This window comes from Octodon degus, unplaced genomic scaffold (assembly GCF_000260255.1).
Source record: "Octodon degus isolate 3935 unplaced genomic scaffold, OctDeg1.0 scaffold00058, whole genome shotgun sequence".
NCBI lineage: Eukaryota > Metazoa > Chordata > Mammalia > Rodentia > Octodontidae > Octodon > Octodon degus.
This window is the reverse complement of record NW_004524634.1, coordinates 6,944,571-6,959,916: the sequence shown is the minus strand read 5'-3', so window position 1 is coordinate 6,959,916 and position 15,346 is coordinate 6,944,571. Positions and strand designations below refer to the sequence as shown.

Genomic DNA, 15,346 nt, shown 5'->3' with positions numbered 1-15,346 from the left:
GTTTGCAGGACTGATTTAGTTAAACATCTTCAATCACTTCATTCTCATTCTGAAGTCTTCACGTACTACAAACCATTCCTGACCACACTAAATAAATTTTGCACACACAGCTTGAATTACTGTGCAATCTTATCCCAGCATGGCTTTCTTAGAGATTAATATTTCACTAAAGTATTCCTCTGGGTAGGCTGAAGCCAGCAGCTGTGGAAACTCAGCATTGGCTTTGTACAATGAAACTCTAGGATAGGGCTGCTTTTCACATATTTTGGACTTGTTACTCATTTGATAAAGTAAGCTCTCTTGGCAGAATCTGTGTGGTACAAGCTATAGCTTGTGTTTCTATCTTATTTAGATACCAAATGATGAAAAATATGGCTTTAAATAGTATCCTGTGCCAATGGCACATAGAGATTACAAATACTATTCACTGAGCACTGCTATGGTTTGGCTAAGATTTGGGCCCCAAAGGTTACGTGTGGAGTCATGGTCTCTAGTTGGCAATGTGGGAGGTAAAGGACCTTGGGGATTAGCAGAAGTACCTTAGGTCATTAGGGGAGTGTCCTTGGAAGGGATTAAAGTAGTTCTCAGGGGCTCTTAATTCGAGTCCCTCTTTGACTTCCTGTCTGCCCAAGGGGTTGCCTGGTTTGCATGCATTTCCACTTTGTAGCGATCTAGAGACCTTTGCCAGAGTGTACTATTTGGATTTCAGTCTCTAAAAACGGAGCATCAGTCAGTGTGACTTCTTTTTTAGCCTATTAATATGGCAGATTACATCATTACTTTCTGAATATCATGTAAGCCTAATCTGCTTGGAATAAATTTGTAAGACAAAAATCACTCATGGAATTTTACATCCACAAGTAAAATTCAAGTTATTGAATTTTACTTGTGGATGTTATGTGAAGAATTTTCTGTGTCCGTATTCTTGAGGATTTCTAATTTTCTGGGCTTTGGTTTTGGTTTGTAGTAGTGTGGGTTGAACTCAGGGCCTGTGCATGCTACCCAAGTGCTCTTCTCCTGAGCTGTAATCCCAGTTTACATCTTCGAATTTTGTTTTGTTTTTGTTCAGGATTATAAGAGGGTAGTGCTAGTTTCATAAAACAAATTGGAAATTCTTTGATTTTCTAGAAGACACTGTGGAGAATGAATGGTAATTCTTCTTTAAGATCTTAATAAGATTTTTCACTGAAACAATGCTGGTCTACCAACTTTAATAGTTATAATATTATATAAATTATCTCTGTCATGTTGGATGAGTTCTGCTATTTGGTGCTTTTTGGAATTGGTCCATTTTGTCCAAATTATAGAGTGCATGTATGGTGTTACTAGTATTCCTTTATTATCCTTCTATCTGCAACTGACCTCTTGTTTTATTCCTGATATTGGTAATTTGTATCTTTTTTCTTTTTCTTAGTCTTGCTACAGGTTTATGAATTGCAAATTTTTTTTTCAAAACAATCTCTGATAATTTTTCTTTTCCTTAATGTTTATTTTATCTGGTTGATACTGCCTCTTTTTTTTTCATTAATTTTTTTTTCCATGATATACAATTTTTACCCTGTTTCATAAAACTTACTCTATTGTTACATTTGAAATTAGTTTTATATGGGCAACATGTATTTTTTTTTTTAAATTTTTATTTATTTGTGTGTGTGTGTGTGTGTGTGTGTGTGTGTGTGTGTGGCCAGCTCAGCCCACCAGGGGGCAGGGCTGGCTGGCATGTGGTGCTGGGGGATTGAACCGCGGTCCTTGTGTTTTGCTAAGCTTGTTCTAAGTAGGTGCTTTAGACCACTGAGCCATCCCTTCAGGCCTGGGCAACATGTATTTAAGTCATGTTTTTAAATTTGTTTCCCCAATAGCTGTTGGCGTATTTTGATCATGTACATTTAACCTAATTATTAATGTGTTCAGGCTTAAATCTGCCATTTTTATTCTTGTCTTTTTAATTTTAGTATTTTCTCACTTGTTTTCAATTTCTTGTTTTTCTTTTTCTTTTTTTTTGGTAGAACTGGGGATTGAACTCAGGTCCTTGTGCTTGCCAGGGAAGCGCTTATTCCACTGAGCCATCTCCCCGGCCCCTTCAATTTCTTGGTTTTCATGGGTTACTTGAAGATATTTTACAATTCCATTTTGATTTGTACATAGTGGGTTTTTAGCTTTTGTGGTTCTTTTTTTTGTGTGTGTGATCCTGGAAATTAAACCCAGGCCTTGCACATGCTACACTAGTATTATATCACTGAGCTTTCCTCAGTCCTTTTTATTTTTTGAGACAAGGCTAAGTTTCTTTTTTTTTTTAATTTTATTTTTATTTATTTGTGCGTGTGTGTGTGTGTGTGTGTGTGTGTGGCCAGCTCAGCCCACCAGGAGGCGGGGCTGGCTGGCATGTGGTGCTGGGGGATCGAACCGCGGTCCCTGATGCTTTAGCTAAGCTTGTTCTAAGTAGGTGCTTTAGACCACTGAGCCATCTCTCCAGCCCTCTCGCTAAGTTTCTTAGGCTGGCCTTGAACTGATGATCCTCCTGCCTTAGCCTGCCAAATAGCATATGCCACCAGAGCCAACTGTTTCTGGTGGGTTTTTTTGTTGTTGCTTTATGTTTGTTTGACACAAGGCCTCACTGTGTCATTCACGCTGCGCTTGAACTGACTATGGTGGCCAGACTGACCTTGAACTTGTACAAAGCTCCTGCCTCAGCCTGAATACTAGGATTATAGGAGTCCACCTGAGTGATGTTGAGTCTATCTCTTCATTTAGTTTTCTTGGTAGTTGATGTGGTATTACATTGTATACACATAGCTTAGCACCATCTGCTGGGGTCATTTCACTAGCCTGGGTGAAGCGAAGAAACCTTAGCTTTACCCTGCTGTGTCCCCTTTGCTTTCCTCCATTTATAATTGTCATAGATATTTCCTTTCAGTCTATTTAGAACTATATCAAGAATTGTTAAAATGTTGCACCGTCAGTGAAATAAAATTAGAAGACTCATGAGGAAAAGGAAAGAGTATTGTGTTTACCCATATTTTTGCTTTCTTCCTTCCTGATATTCCAGACATATTTTATCTTTTTCTTTCTGTTTAGAAGACTTCCTATAGTTACTGGGGCAGGCCTACTGGTGGCATTTTCCTTAATTTGAGAAGATCTTGATTTCAGTATTATTTTTGAAGGATCCCCCCCCCCAACTGGGTTGAGATTTTACAATGACAACTCTTTTTCTTTTAGCATCTGAAATAAAGGTATTACCATTTAGTGCCTTTGGCCTCTCTTGTATATATGTACTGGACCAATTACTTTAAAGCTAACTATATGTTCTGTATTAATGTTGGTATTCTATTATTTTGGTATGTAATTTTTTTTTCCATAAAATGAAATTTTTAAAAAAAAGATCCTTCCTCTGTCATTTGAATTGGCCTTTCCCTACAACTAGGATGTCATTTTTCTCTGGCTACTTTTGAGATTTTTTTTCCCTTTGTCTTTAATTTTCAAAAATTGAATTAAGATTTGTCTGTCAGAGGCTGGCGAGATAGCTCAGTGGACTAAATAAAGTGCCTGCTTCAGCAAGCTTAGGCAGGCGCAGGTACTGCGGCTCCATCCCTGGTGCTGTGCCAGCCCCACCCCCAGGGCAGGCTGAGCTGACCAGAGTCTGGGCGGTGGCAAGCGCCTTTAATCCCAGCGCTGGGGAGGCTGAAAGCAGGAGGATCACCATGAGTCTGAGCTGCATAGTGAGACCCTGCAGCAACCCAATACATTTAAAAAAAAATGATAGAAGATTTGTCTGGCATTGACTAGGGGTAGTTTACTCTATTTGAGGTTTGCTTACATACCTATTGGCTATGTTTCTTTCCCAATTTGGAAATTTTTAAGTGGTTATTTCTCCGATTACTTTTCTTAGCACGGATGTTTAAAAATCTTCCTCAGATAGTTCTAACCTCTCTGTCACCTTAATGTTGGCAAACATATTTGGCTCCTCATTGTAGGCTAAGAATGGGAGTTCTGGATCCTGCGTGGTCTCCTTTGGTAGTGAGGAGAGTCCTGACTTTTCTCAAAGCCTCTTCCAGCCCCCCAGCAGGGAAGGGGAGGGACACGAAGGTATTTCTGGGTAGGAATGCCCTGTGTTTTGAATGTGTTCCCTGAAGGTCATGTGTGGGAAACACCATCCGCAATGTGGCAGTGTTGGGAGGTGAGGACTAGTGAATCATGAAGGCTGTCCTCACAAATGGGGTCAATGTTGATACTGCAGGTATGGGTGAGGTAGTGAGTGGGTGGACTTGGTAGAAAAGCAACTTGAGCCCACTTTTGCTCTTTTGTGTGCCCTGCCTCTTGCTTGGCTACCTTCTGCCATGAAATGACACAGCACAAAGGCCCTCACCCCATGCTGGGACCTCAGTGTTGGACCTTGTAGCCTTGAGAGTGGTGGAACAACTTGTTCCACCAATTACTCAGGCTGTGGCACTGGGATGAAAGGCTTGGGTCTCTGCTTGCCTTCTTAGTCCTCAGTCTGGCATGGCCATTGAGGCTTCTTCTTTTGGTTCCTTGAGGGTGGAAGTCTAGGCTCTTTAAATTTTTATTTATTTATTTATGTGTGTGTGTGTGTGTGTGTGTGGCCAGCTCAGTCCACCAGGGGGCGGGGCTGGCTGGCATGTGGTGCTGGGGGATTGAACCGCGGTCCCTGTGCATTGCTAAGCTTGTTCTAAGTAGGTGCTTTAGACCACTGAGCCATCTCACCAACCCCAAATTCTTTTTTTTTAAATTATTTATTTATTTATTTATTTTGTGTGTGTGTGGCCAGCTCAACCCACCAGGGGGCGGGGCTGGCTGGCATGTGGTGCTGGGGATTGAACCGCAGTCCCTGTGCTTTTGCTTAGTTTAGCTTGTTCTAAGTAGGTGCTTTAGACCACTGAGCCATCTCACCAGCCCCAAGTCTAGGCTCTTGCCTCAGGCTTTGCGGGTGTGGGCGTGGGTGAGGCCCCCATTTTTTGGCTGGAGTAGAGTGAGGGTTTAAGAGTTTCCTACTTTGACTAAGAGAAGAAAGAGGACGAAAAAGAGGAAATAGAAAGAATTAGGGTGTTAGGCACATGTGGCAATTCCCCATGACGAAAGTAGTCATTATGTATTCTAAACACTATGAAATGAAAAGTGAAAAAAGAAAGATCAAGAGAAAAATGTCAATAACCAAAATCTGGACTAGATCTATTTATTTTCTTTTTTCTATTTGACATCTCTTTTAGATTTCTGTGTTGTCACTGAGACTGTTATGAAATATAAAGAGAAGACAGAAAAATAAAAGACAAAAAGATTTAGGGCCGGCCAGATAGCTCAGTGGTCTAAAGCAGCGGACTTAGGCAGTGCAGGGACCAGGGTTTGATCCTGGTGCCATGCCAGCCCCACTCCCAGGGCAAGCTGAGACGAGGCGACTGAGACTGGGCGTGGTGGCACGCACCCATAATCCCAGCATTTGGGAGACTAAAAACAGGAGGATCACTATGAGTCTGGTCTGTGCTGTGACACCCTGTAGACCCTGTAATGAATATAAAAAAAGAACAGAAAGGTTTGGGAAAATAAGTTTCCTGCCCTGATAATGCCTCTTTGCTGGTATTTTGACTGGAGAAAGCAGGCTTTTTGTTGGGTGTTTGTGTTTCGTTGTCTGCACCTGCATTTCTAATTAGTTTGTTTTTTTTTTTTTGAACTGCTATGCAGTTCAGGCTGGCCTTGAGCTCACTTTGTAGCCCAGAGTGGTCTCAAATTTGCAACAGTCCTCCTGCCTCAGCCTGCCAAGTGCTGGGATTATAGCCATGCACCTGTATTCCTAGGCTTCTAGTTTCTTTAACCACTTCACCCCCTTAGTATTTCATGCTCAGCATTCTTTAGGACTGCTGAACCCCCTAGTCAACCTTTCAGACCATGTCTGGCTTCTTCAACCCATCCTCTATCCTTCTGCAAGTATTTCCTTCCTAGAAAGCAGAACTCCCCATGTCACTGTCCTGCTGGTATTATTACCCAGAAGTCCAAGCTCAGCCTTCACAGGTACTGTTCATCTTCCAAACCAGCTTTGCTTTTTCTGCAGCAGTTTGTTCTTTTTCTGTTCCTCTGCTTCAGACCCATCATGTACTTTACCTCATGTCCCTCTTTCTGCCTTTCTTTACTCTTGGAAAGAATAGTTTAGAAGTTAAGTCACTGGTGTTAGGGTGCCTACCGTGAAAGTCCAGCCTTAACTGGAATTATCTAGCTGGGTGATCCTGAGCAGCTGTACCTCCTCATACCTTGGCCTTTTCATCTGAAAACTGGAAATTATATCACCTGCATCACAGGATTGTCATGAGGCTTAGAGTAAATATTCTTCATAAATCTTCCAGCAAATTGCATGGTTGCAGAAGAAGCTCTCCATAAATGTGAGCTGTTGGTATAATTAGAAATTAAATTAACATTGTATAGTTCAGGATCCAATTTGAATGTTGACCTCTATGAAGTCTTTTTTTTTAATTTATTTTTTTATTGAGAAATAAATATAAATGAGACAGTTTCACAGCTTATTAATAGGACAGTTTTGATAATCAATACACTGTACATTGTTATCTTCTTAGTGGTTATCCATAGCACAATAAGCAGACAGGCTATTCTGTCCAAACACTGTTAGTACACCTCTTTCTTCTCATTGAGTTAAGCGAAAGTAGCTGTAAATTTATCCTAACTATTTTGTATATATAAATATAAAATGATCTTTCCTTTGTATCTTTTTTTTTTTTTTTTTGGGGTCCTGTCAGAGGTGAATATTCTATTGGCATCTAAATACTATAGGTGTTTGAATTCAACTAAGCAATCTAACACTGTCTAGCAGTCTATAATATTAGTGGGTTTTCCTCAGAAGTTATTGACTTGAGCCTTTTACAGCTCATCGTATTAATATGGATTTACTTTATATACCTCGTTTTTATACTTTTCTGCTGGATGGTTAAGACCAAGATATAACAAGACCTATATACCAAGAAGTGTAGCTTTCGTATCTGATAAGGTCAGCCAGGTACTCTCAGGATTTATCCTGTAGCCCTGTACCACCTTTTGTACATCCTTTTGTCAGTGTCTGACATGAGGATGAGTCATGGCCATTGCTTGACCAATTTGCTCTCTGTGAAAGCTTGAGAAAATGATTTTTCTCTCCATGTGACTCTCCCCAGGCTCATTTTACATCTATGAAGTCTTTATGGGTTCTCAGCACTGCTGCCCCATTGTTGGAATTAATTGTTCATTTCCAAATGCCCCTGCACCACTTAATTTACATTGTCTTTATTTAGTTTGTATATAACTAGGTTGCAATTCTGTCTCACTGTTCACATTGATTGTTCTGTATATTCATTCATGCAAAGGAAGCACTTACTGTGAGTCAAGCATTGGATCCAGAGGTGACTAAGTCATGGACGTTTTCTTTAGGGCATTCTCAGTTCCTTGTTAGCAGCAGAATGCTTTATGAAATAAGTGGATCTGGTAGGGTTTACTAAATATTTATTGCCCTAAGACAAGCAGAACTTGGGCTATGTGGCTCCAGGCTGGAAGATATCACAGCATATTACAGATTTAGAATCCTTCGGTAAGCCATTCCTCACACGGACCTCTGCCTAGTGCTATGTGAAGGGCCCAGCTTTGCGTTAGATCCTTACTTTGTGTTAGATCCCTACAGTAACAGTACTGGGATGCCCATGATCTGTGGTTTTGAAGTGCGTCTCATCTGGGGCTGGACCATGTGCAAACCCCCCAGCTCTGTGAATCAGCTTTTGTGTTCAAAATAAAACTCTTGTCAGTGTCTCTGGAGCCATATAAATACCACTGATGGTTCAGAAACTGTGATGCTCTCTTAAACCCTGTGCCTGGCAATCTTAGCCCCACAAGCAGTTGTGTGCCAGGTACCGTGCCGGGAGCGATGGGACACGAGCTCCTCAGCAGCCTGCTCAGGTCCCTGTCGTGGAGCAGTCGGTCACTGGGAGCACAGGTTGGTCATTTCTCCACAGCCAACTTGCCAGCAACAGAAGGCACTCACAGAAGAAGATTCTAGAGCTGCGTCAGAGAGTGGCAACGATGAATGTGTTTGAAGTGACAGGGAGTATCTTGGGGGAGATGAATGCAACAGGTTTTTTAATTACAATCCATTTTGAAAAGAAGTAAAACACTTCCTGTATTTTTCCGTCATACCTCCTATGGGAAGAAGGTCCTTGATCTTAGCCAAAACACCGAGAAATGATGCTTTGGGAAGAAGATGATGAGAAAGGCAGACACTGAAAGAAAGTTCATAGATACCTGTACATATGAAATTTCTACTTGTCCTTCCATCTGTTCATCTGTCTGTCCGTCTGTCTGTCATTCTGTCTATCTGTTGAGAGGTGAGAGAAGAATAAATCATGATAAACCACATCCTGCAGGAAGGAGAACATGATTTGCTCAAAAGTACAGGTAGTAATTCTTTAGAAGCAAGAGGCAGGAAGTTCAGGATGAGACAGGAAGGTAAGACTTTAGAACTCATGAAGATAACGTGTTTTCTCAGGGAAGTTTAGAGGATGGAGAGGTGTGGATAAAAGATCAGGCTTAAAAAAGGGCGAGGTTTGGTATGTTTTCTCTAGGGAATTATGAAATAAGGAATTAGGATGCCAGGGATACAAACAGGGACCCGTAGCAGCATTGAAGGTAATTGATTGAGTAAAGCAAATATTTGCAATTAAGTAAATAGAAGTGGTTCTTTTTTTTTTTTTTTTTTTTTTTTCATTGAAGCACTTAGCATAATATGGGCAGGAAAACAGGCAGATGAGAGTTGGTGGGGATTGGGGATTGGGGCTTAGGCCTAGGGCTGGCTGGGGCAGGCACCATTGGGGTGCCGGGGAAAGCACTATGTGTTGCAACTATGATAGGCGGGCTGCATGGAGATAGCAGAACTGGAGATGAGAGTGTTACACTAGACTGAAGGTGCAGAGGATGAGAAGTCTCGAGAGGCTGGGGAGCACCCTGACTTTGATTCCAGGCATGGGAGAATGGGACAGGAAGTTCTGGTTGAAGCGTGAGGCTTCGAGTGGGTCATTTCTCAGACACTGAGTACCAGCTCTTTGCATTTATTGTGGGAGGCTCTGGGAGCATGAAGTTATGGTGTCTCTCACAAAGGAGCTCACCTTAGGAGGCTCTGACCTCAGAGGTGAGCAGCCCACCTTCCCGGATCATGGTGAGGCTCCTGGATATGACTTGCTACACATTGCTGGAGCAAATAAAACCAAGTGGCTGACAGGCTGTCACACCAAGGTGCTATCCACAGGTACTTACCATCCTGTGAAGGGTTCCCTCTTCTCGGTCATTTCCCTGTGGCTCCACCTGTATGTGGGAGCTGCTTTTCTGCTGGCCCCTGTGCCTCTCGGGCTCCAAGTGCCTGCTCCTGTAGTGCAGAGGGCCAGCGAGCCACCACGCCTGCCTTTGCACGTAGGCACGCTTGTCTGTGACAAGCTGCCAATTTTACACTTCAGGTTTCCTTTTTCTTTTGTCCTTACGTTCCTGACTATTGAAAAAGGACTTAGAAAGGTGCTGCAAACCCTTTCCAGAGCAGAAGCAGCTGAGATGATTATCTAGAAAGCTGTAAACAGGCACAAGTCAGATGCTGCAGGCGCTGGCAGGATGCCACAGGGGCAGAGGAGGGAGTGCGTGTGGTGCAACTGCTCAGAGCTCCGGGAGCTCCCTGACTAATCGCATGCTTCCTCCACACTTAGAGTGAAGCTCTTGACAGAAAGGGGCCTCCTGGGCTGGGTGGGGCGGAAGCCGTCCATCTAGAAGAACAGGCAGGGGGCATCCACACATCAGCAGTCACAGGGTTTTGCTGCCTGCACACAGTTGCGTGAGACTTCATTTCATGGTCCATCGGGAGTGCTGCTGTCTCAGAACTGAATTCTCTCCCTTCCTGCGCCAGAGAGGTTGTGCTGCTGACTGCTCTGAGGGAGGGGCCAGACTACCATAGCTGGTTAGTGAGTTTTGGCTGAGGAGGGGGAAGAGGAAGCACGTGTCTTTGCTTTCCTCCCCTTGTTTCCTTCCTGCAGTGACCTGGAAGGCTGGGCTCTGTACCCCATGCTCCAGATTAAACTCTGGGAATAGGCTTTGTGCTCTGAGGGGAGGCTGCCCTTCCCTCCGCGCATCCACACACTCACTACCAAGGCTTTTCTATTGAGTCGTGACCATACCAGATCCAAGGCATGATGTGATCTCCTGGGCGTGTGATATTTATTGTGTTGTTTCATCTTTTAGAAGCCATCTGGAGCCAACCAACTTTAGAGTCCTTCACTGGCTGAAATCAACACCATCAGGGATGACCTGCTCTTACTGGCTAATTCTCTGCTCCTGACAGCACATCCGACTCCAGGTATCTACAACAATAAGATCATACTTCCTAAGCTCTATGTAATGAGACAGTCACCTGCACATGGACTTGGATGTCAGGGAACGCTCACTACTATTCCTGAAATATAAGATGAAATGTATTATTGTCAGATACATTTTGCTGTAGCCTTTGCCAGCCACTGCATACACACAGTGTAAATCAGTGGACTGTTGGCCTCAGAGAATATACATTTGCAGCAGTGGGAATGAGATTACCTCTAAAATAGAAGCCAGTCAGTTGCATCCAATTACCCATTCTGTCTAAGAGGGTTCACAAGACAGAGTTTATTGTCATTTTCATCAAGAGAACAGCATGGGGTCAAGAAGACACTATACTGGGGCAGAAGTGTTGGGAAGAAGCTGTTTCTTTTCACTGAACAGCAGCCTGTCCGTAATTAGATAAAGGAACTTTGAGCCACGGCTGAAAGGAAGCTGTTGTAGAGATAAGAATTGGGAGGTGCCGCGATGCTGGTCCACCAATTCTAGAATGTTCTTTAGAAATTATTTTTCCCTGGAGAGGTGTTGGATCAATCCAGTGCGTTCTCAGTGGCAGAAAGCCATGGCAACTCCTAGTCGTAATTCTATCCCAACCAGTGTTGGTTCACCGTGTATAATTTTGGAGATTTGGTTCACTGTGTATGCATTTGGGGACTGTGTTGCTGCGACTCATTCTCCCAGAGTCCAATCATTTTTGGTCACAAGGAACACTGAGTTGCTGGCCTAGGGTTGGCCTTGTGCTGCCCTCATCAAGGCCCTGGAGCTGCCAGGTGCCCCTTCTTTGAACATGTTTTTATCTTGGTGATGCTATGAGTGTCATAAATCCTGAGACTCATTGTGACTGGTCAACAACAAAGAAATATTTGTCCAGAATAGGTTTTTCATCTTGGCACGGTGGTCATTTTGGACCCATGTAGTTCTTTGTGGCCAGACTTTGCACTCTGTAATGTAGGATGCTCAACAGCATCCCAAGCCCCTCCTCTCTAGATAACAGTCTCACCACCCACAGTACACAGAGTAGCTGTAACAACCAAAGATGTCCTGAGACATTGTCAAATGTCCTCTGGAGGGAAACACTGCCCTGGGATTAAGAACTGCCACTATTCCAGTAGCTAACCAGTGGTGAGGGGCTTTCTGGAGGAGCAGGATAACACTACACTTGCAAGAGGAGCGTTTTCAATTCCAGGAGCAGATGCAGACATAGTTCTGTTGTAGGGCACACTGTCAATGAAAGTGCAGAGCCACCTGCAGCACGTCCAGCCCTGTTAAAGGACTGGTCAGGGGGAAGGATTTGAGTGTGGAGTTCAGCTCTGGGTTCATATTGTCTTGATTACTTTTCTCTCCTTTGTGAGACAAAATATACAACACTCAAAATTAAGGGAGGAAAGGTTTATTGAGCTCACAATTTGTGGTGGTTTTAGTCGTAATCAGCGGGCTCCAAGGCAGGGTGGTGTGGCCCAGGGGCAACAGTCCATGGTGGCTGAAGACAGCAAAAGCAGTAGGAGCCAAAAGGGGGAGCAATCATCTTTTTTTTTTTTTTTGATACTGTATATTGGCTATCCACCCATGCCCACACCATGTCCCTGCCCTTCTCTTCCACAAGCTGAGGATGTTTACAAAGTAAGGACCCTGGTTGCTGCTGAATCACTTAATTGAACTTTGAAACTTCTCAAGTTGACACAACGAACAACATCCTAGAGCAGTATGGACGGGTCCTTTTCACCCCAGGAGGTACAACTGCTCTGTTACTTAGTTAAGATTCTAGACTCAAGTTGATACTCTGTATCAACCATAACACTATCTAACTTCCCAAACCTGTCTCACTGGCAGCATTTCTGAATGAATTGTCTCTGCTGAGTCCTGTCTTCTAGCCAGGTGTCTTCACTCAGGTACTCTGTTATCCCTTAGAAACCTGAGCTACAGAGCAGAGGCAGTGAGGAAAAGCCCACCCAGCCCACTTCGGGATTAGGAGGAAGGCATTCAGTTGAAACTTGCCCAGTCTTCTGCTTCTGTAAAAGTACCTAAACTGAAAGGGAATCACAGAGGTCATGTAGAGCAGCACTTGTCGCAGTCAACCGGGTGTCCTGTGAAAAGAGATTCTGGTGGTGTGGAAACTTTTGCAGATCTACAAGCTACCACGTAATGTTATTGCAGCTGTCTTAGATCATAGCTTTAGATGTAAGGATGCAGACCAGCCCTCTGCAAACTGTGGTCTATGGACCAAATTGAGACCTCTGCCTGTTTTGTAAATAAAAAGTTCTGTTCTGTTTGTTTGTTTTCTAAATACATCCACAGTCATTCATTGATACATCTGTGGTTGCTTTTGTACTGCATCATAAGTTGAGTAACTGTGACAGAGACTGTGTGGCCCTCAAAGCCTAAAATATTTGCTCTCAGCCCTTTCTGCAAAAGGTGTGCTAACCTGTGTTCTCAGGTGACTTGTACCATGTGGACCAGGGAGGCTTTTCCGTGGAGGTCATCCTCTAGCCTGAGCCATTCCTAGGTTGTCTGTTTTCAGCCTTGGCTTGCCTTGGTTGTCCCCTGGCTCTTGTCTGGGGCACCTGCAATCCTCCCTGTAGGCACTGAAGGCGTGGAAGCCCAGCAGGAAAAGCCTGTGCCACTGTGAGCCTCGGGCCCGCGTGTGCTCCTTCCCCTCAGAGCCATCCTCAGCTGGCGCCCTTTTAAGCCTTGGGTGGCTCCACCTTAACGCTGTCAGAAATGCTCCCTGAGGCTTAGGAATATAAACCTCATGCTTGACTGCTCTGAGACCTTCCTTTTATGGCGCTTCATACCAGGTGCTCCAGCAGCTGAGAGTTGTAAGCTGCCTCTTCTGTTTAGGAGACAAATGTGTGAGCTGAGCATTGTAATTGCAATATTATGGGCATGATATTAGAAGACAGTTTGCATGCTTGTTAGCTGAAGCAAGGCATCTGCAGGGTTCATTTTGCACAAACAGATTTTCCATCTATTGATTTTTTTCTATTAGCATATAAATATATATTATACTTAGAGTCCAGATTTTCAATATAACATTTTATTTATTTATTAGTATTTTTCAGTAAGGGTCTACAGGGTCTCACTACGTAGATCATACTTGTAGTGATCCATCTGTGTGTAACCTCTCGAGCTGGGACTATAGGTGTGCACCACCATGGCCAGTCTCAATCCTTGTCTCAGCATGTCCTGGGGGTGGGGCCAGCACAGCATGCCAGGGATCGAATCCCGACCTCTGTGTCTGCCTAAGCAGGCGCTTTAATCCGCTGAGCTATTTGGCCTGCTCAGCTACTTGGCTGGCCCTCAATGTAACATTTTAAAATTAAATATGTGATGTAGATTAAAATTTTATTAATTTCAGTCAGTTAACGGGTTTTTTTTTTCCTTCTCCTTTTTTTGAGACAGTGTCTTGCTATGTGTTCCAGGCTGGCCTTGAACTCGGTGTGTTGCAACTTAGCCTCAGACTTTCTCCTGTAACCTCCCAAGTGCTGGAATTATAGGCATGCGTGGTCTGATTTTAATTTTAATGTGAGTAAAACATAGCTCTATTCCCATTACTATTAACTGAAAACTAAAATTTGATTGCAGAATTCTTTAAATGAAGTTACTTTCAAAACTTACTAGTGTACCTCACCAATAATTTATTATTAGTGGAAATAGTATGAAGTTTTAAAATGGTGAGATGATATATATGAGATTATTTGCCATCTTAGCTTATTTTTAAGTGTACAATTCAGGGCCGTTAAATACACTTACATTATTTTGCAACTCTCACCACTATTCATCTTGATTTTGCAAAACAGAAACTTTGGACCCTGTGCCTTTTAAACAGTAACTTTCTTTGCCCCACTTGCCCCAGCCCTTGACCACCACTGCTCTGCTTGCTGTCCATGTGGACTTGCCTGCTTATTTCACACCTGTGGTGTCATCCAGCCTTTGTCCTTTTGTGGATGGATCATTTCACATAGCATGTTTCCAGGCTCACCTATGCTGTAACTTTTATTTTTTAAATTTTAGGGAAGGGTCTACAGGGTGTTCAGGATCTCACTACTAGATCAGACTCATAGTGATCTGCCTGTTTACAGCCTCCCAAGAGCTGGGATTATAGGTGCGGGCCACCACACCCAGTCTCATTGCCATTTTAGCTTACCCCAGGGGCAGGGCCAGCACAGCAGGCCTGGTGATCAAACCCCTGGCCCTTGAGCCTGCTTGCAGGTGCTTTAATCCACTGAGCTATTTGGCCAGCCCATTTCCTTACCTTTTAGAGCTCTAATAACCCCTTAGATATGTACCACCTTCTGTCTGTCCACCTGAGGATGAACACTGAGACTGCTAATACCTTCAGCTAAATTATATGTTTATGAAGTCTGCAAAAAATATATACACACTTCAGGCAAAGAAAAACTTGTATAAGTTCTTTCTTTCTTTCTTTCTTTCTTTCTTTCTTTCTTTCTTTCTTTCTTTCATTTGCCTGCTCAGCCCATGGCAGGGCATGTGGTACTGGGGATTGAACTGCAGTCCCCCCCCCCACCCCCCTTGGCTGCCTGAGCTTGCCTAAGCAGGTGCTTTAGACTGCTGAGCTATCTGACCGGCCCTGTATAAATATTTTAACACTAAACTTATTGAGACATTAAGAGATTCATACAAGTTGCCTTCCTGACATGTACTAGTAGGGTGAACTCTGCTCGGTTATCCTCGGGCAACGAGATTGCCGCACATGCATTTTCAATTTCTGCTCTAAGGGCCGGCAGTGTGGTGGGTTCTGTATGATGTATAACATTCTCTTGGTGTTCCCCATGAGGGTAGCAGCATCTGTTGAGAAAACATCATGCGCCTTTTCCTGAAGTGCTTTTACGTTTTTATTCTTTTGCTGGACTCTTTTTTTTTTTTTCCATAATTTTATTGAGAAACAAATAGCAATGAGACAGTTTCAAACCAAATTGGTAGGACAGTTTCAATAATTAACACA

The 15,346-nt window shown here is 43.2% G+C and overlaps 1 protein-coding gene across 3 annotated transcripts in view; it reads left to right on the top strand.

Annotated features, from left to right (window-relative positions):
• The window catches only part of Eva1a (eva-1 homolog A, regulator of programmed cell death), a 65,592-nt gene that overhangs the window by 24,837 nt on the left and 25,409 nt on the right, over positions 1–15,346 (top strand). For all 3 annotated transcript variants that reach the window (XM_023718473.1, XM_023718472.1, XM_023718471.1), the window contains exon 2: positions 10,255–10,369. The gene's annotated coding sequence lies outside the window, so the exon portion shown is untranslated. The remainder of the gene's footprint in view (positions 1–10,254; positions 10,370–15,346) is intronic.